We start from the raw sequence: 5234 nt of genomic DNA on the forward strand, positions 1-5234 counted from the left end.
TAGAAGCGCCGTCGAGTGGAACCCCACCACCACCGCCACCTATACCCACGCCTATATAGCCTTTTGTCCTTGAATTATGCAATAAAAGTGAACAATCTATGTGGGTGGATTAATCATTTTTATGCACATCATATTCTATAGTCAGTGGAACCTTTAGCTATGTATGTAACCCTTTTCTGTCTCTTTTCTTTCAATCAAAATTCACCACATTTTAGCTATTTAGGTGGTGGATAAACTTTCGATCCTCTCAAAAGTTTGTGGTGGGGCAGTAAGTATTTTTTCATCGTTAATTAGAGATATCAGATTCGGAATTAATGAAATCGCATTTGATAGGGAATGTCAATTTCATTTGAAACCTTTTTTTTTTTTTTCAATTGGGAGCGCTTTAACTCCTATAATGAAATTTTCCGACACAATTTCAAATTAATCGCATTAAACATGAGGTGAAAAGAAACTAGCAGGGGTTTGATTCGCAATATCTATATGAGCGACTTCTCTGTCATATATAGTGAAGTCTATAAATTAGCGTAGATCAACTTTTCACATTTATGATTCCAGTGAATATTGGAACAAAATTTTAATGAACTGAGTAGGAAGAAGTTTATTTGTCGAATCAAAAAGTAGGACGAAGTCTGTTGTAATAAGAAGTTTTTTATAATCACAAAAATATTATGATATATTTAAGATCACAAATATTAATAATTTATATTTTATTAAATTACGTACCATTTCAAATTATATATATATATATATATATATATATATATATATATATATATATATATATATATATATATATATATATATATATCATAAGTTGAAATCTATATTTAATATAAAGTTCTAGCTAAACCAACCTCACATGTGTCGTTCTATTTATCTTTTTTTCTCCTTTTTTTGACTTTTTATATCATTTTTTTTTTAATTTAAAAAAGTCATCTCCATAACTCACACCCCTTCATCTTTATAACTTCTACTCTTAATTAGTATTAGTAATTAATTTCATAATTCCTAATTTAATATACAAGTTGTGACACCTGATTAAAATCACACCAACATGGTATTTCTCCTTTTTTTGACAATTTTTCTTCATTTCTCTACAAAATTTACTAATTACTAAATAAATAGAATAACAAAAGCCTCATACATTAAATGAGCCTTTTCAAGAGTCCAAACCACGTTCAACATTGTAATAAATCAAGTAACCTCTGTTTGATCCATTTGCACGTAATAGTAATATTTATTTATAATCAAGCCTCAATTTTTTCCATCATAATTAATGACTGATAATTTTTTTTCTTCTGCCATTTGATACTCAATTATATTTACCCCCTAGACATATCCTCTTATTCTACTTTTCTTTCTGGGTTATGTTATTCTTCTCGTGTTGTTCTTTTTTTATTGCATTAAGAATATTTCATGTATGTTCTTATGTGTTAAAATTCTCATTCAGTAAATTAGTTTTCGATATCTTCTTACTATTACTATTCGTAGTTCATTAAATTTATTATTTCTTAGAAAGAAGAAAATCAATGATGGACACATGAAAAGAAACTATAAAAATCTAGGAAGATCTGAGGGGACAATTAGTCTTTCTTAAAACTTGATTTTGCAAAATAAGTTATTTGATGATCTCTTTGACCACATGCAATGATCTTTTTCTCTGTTAGATGACTTGATATATACTAATTGTTTGTTTGTTCTTTTTTTTTTTTTTTTAAAAAGTCTATATTTTTTCTATGAAACTTTCTTTGTTTTGTTTAGTAGGTGAGTATTGGAGATGTGATAAACTATCAAAGGATTGTCTACATTTATGATAATTTTTTTTATTGCCATTATTTTTGAAAAAGATTTTAGTATTAACGGAACAAATATACAACTAAAATTGAATTGAGTGTTTTTTATTTGTAACTATAAAATGAAATCTACGAAATTTTAGTTTTAATTTAACCTTTTTTAGTGCTCTTTAAAACTTATACAAAAAAATACCTAAGTTTCATTGATAATGTATAAAAAATGTATATTTATGTAGAAGTAGATACTCCAAATAATACAACTATATAAATTATAATAGTCACACAAAATAGATAATTTTTTTCCATAAAAGATATATTAATTTCATTATTGGGAACTAACAATCGTTTCAAATATTATATGAACTGTTTGCTTTCAATAGTAAAGTCCACCAAATTGTTGTTTCCATTTTGCATTTTATATTTATTTCAAGTTTAAAGCATAATAAAAATACTTCAAATTTGACATGTTAAATAACAAGTAATCGGGGCAAATCTACATTTTTCGTCATTTTATATATATATATATATATATATATATATATATATATATATATATATATATATATATATATATATATATATATCCCAAAATTCTTTCGGTCAAAAATATAAATTATCAAAAAATCATGAAAATTTATAAACATGAAAAGATGTTTGATTAATAAATATTATTTCTTTTCTAAAAATTATAATATTCACATTTTATACTCCTTTTATGACATGTTGATTCAAGATAGATATAATAAGCCAATTCATGAGCACTATTTTTCTCCTTAGTCTCAACTTTTTTAGGTTGACGTATGTCCCAAAGACACAAAAGTACTGTAGACATAACATAATGAGCACAGCAAAATGGTCACTCACTTGTGTCCTGCGAAAGTACTGATTGCAAAAGAGAAACATTATCGATGCTTCCAAAATAGAAGTTTAATGTGGGGTTCTTGTCCCTCATTATATATCTAATTATTTCACTAAACCTACGTTTACTATATATCATAATTTGATGAAATACTTTATTGATCACTTCAAAATGTGCATGCACCAAATCTGTCAATATTGCCCAAGGAGTCCTTCCTCGAAGCAAGGGAAGGATGGATCTCTACATTTTTTTAATTAAAATATGGGAAAGAGACTAAAGTGCCATGTCATAAATGATGGATTATAGGGTCCTAATTAAGAGGATTTTTTCCTCTTTTTGTTTTCTATGAATTTCACGTTTGATTGCACATGTGACCCATCTTATCGATTGTATATACAAATGTATGTTGTTTATCAGGTGGCGGACAGTAAGAGTCTTGTAAAAAGTTGCTTTCAAGAAAAAATTACATATCAGATATACAAAGTGAAAATTATTTTTTATGTATATATAGTAGACGTTGAACCCCCTTACCTTCTTCATTTATGACTTTTTTATATTTTTGAACCCCCTTGGCATTAATTCTGGCTCCGCCACTGTTGTTTATGATTAACTATCAAACAATTGAATTTATTGATTCATTTTAATTAACATAAAGGGATAAGAACACATTTCTGACAAAAAAGTTTTTGGCTTCACTTAAAGGTAACCCTTTATCACGTATAATCAATTCCATAGATTTTAGATAAAAGATATAATTTTCAATAGTAGCTAGCCACATGTACTTCTTATTTTAATTTGTTCACGAACCAAACTACATTTAAGCATGTAACCGCAAGTAGATGATCAAAATACTAAACACAATAATATATCTTGATCATACATCGTAAAAATAGGCAAAGTTATGGAGAAGCAAATAATGTGGCAGATACGTACCTTGATAAATACAGAATGAAATTAGAATTTTGAAGCCTGGCAGTCTCGGTATATATCTACTACTCCTATATATATTATCAGTACATACTCCCATCCTATGTTTTATTTTCTTTCAATAAGGATTATACTATAGTGAAAACAGTCCCAGTTTGTAATAACTAAACCTTTCTTTTGCTTCATTTAAATATAAGTATCCTTATTAGCAAAAAAAAGCACCTTGATAATAAATTACCGAATTCATTATTTTCCTAAGAGCAACTAAATGACCAATTCCATGCAAGCGTTTCTAATGTATGACAGGGACTAGGAGTAAAATGATCACATTAATTGAGGCAACCCGTGGAATTGTAATTTAAGTTTTTTTTTTCATTTTCTGGGTTTTGGTTATCGAATTAATGTAATAGCTTATGGTTGTGACAAGACCAAAATAAAATAGTGGCATTTGTGTTCCTCAACACCAGACAAGTTAGTCCTTTGATTAATTGGCTTTTGGACACCTTTTCCTTTAATTGTTCTTTTTCAACTAATTAAATGGAAAGGTGGAAGAGCAGCAAGTCATGTGGCCCCTAGAATTTATTTGCATTTCATATACAATAAGAAAATGAAGGACAAATATCTCTCTTCATAGTTCATATACAATATGAATATCCATGTAATTTCTTTGTATTTTCTTTTCGACTGCATTACACAACTTTAAATCCATGTACTTTCTTTGTATTTTCTTTTAGATAGCATTACACAACTTTAAATCCATGTACTTTCTTTGTATTTTCTTTTCGATTGCATTACACAACTTTAAATTCAAACCGCTCCTAATAATTTGAAAGTTCTAACTTTCAAGAATTTGGTGTTTTTTTTTTCTCTATTCTCAATTGCATGGGCGGAATGGGGGATGCCCCTTCTCCAGAAAATTATACTATATATTCTTAAGAGATCCACATCGTTTACATAAATGATTGATGGTCTCTTTATATGGCTTGGGTAGTCTTCACTTCTTGACCTAGCTTTTGGGTTGAGTTAGGCCCAAGATTCATTTCTTTACATGGTAACGGAGCAAGACCCATCTCAATTCTCATTTTGGATGTTGGACGACCCCCATATTATAATTACACACCAGATATCTAATCCTGGGCGCGAGAGAGGGTGTTGAGAGTCCCACATCGTCCCAATTCTCATTTCGGATGTTGGGCCCTCATTTTAAAATTACACACCAGATGTCCAATCCTTGGTGCGAGAGAGGGTGTTAAGAGTCTCACATCGTTTATATAAGAGATGAGTGGTCTTTTTAAGAGTCCGATGCCTAAATGACACCTTTTCTAACCACAAATTTCAAAAGGGATCATGGGCTACACGATAAACCAAAACGTGTTTATCATGTAGCACTACACAAGTTACTAAAATTTTAACGGTAAGTTGGCTGTTCCGTCTCCGACTTTAAAAAAAAAAAAAAAAAATTATACAAGGCAAATCATGTACCCCTGCCTACATCAAAAAAGTTATAGATTGGGAATATTTAACTTATATTTTTGTGTTTTTTGTAAGTTCACATATTATTTCACAATTTTTTTATTATTATATGACTTCGTTTGAGTTAAATTATTTTTGAATGTTATGTGGCAACAAAAGCACGATAAATCAAGAAAAAA

The sequence above is a fragment of the Lycium ferocissimum genome, chromosome 5 (genome assembly GCF_029784015.1).
Source record: "Lycium ferocissimum isolate CSIRO_LF1 chromosome 5, AGI_CSIRO_Lferr_CH_V1, whole genome shotgun sequence".
NCBI lineage: Eukaryota > Viridiplantae > Streptophyta > Magnoliopsida > Solanales > Solanaceae > Lycium > Lycium ferocissimum.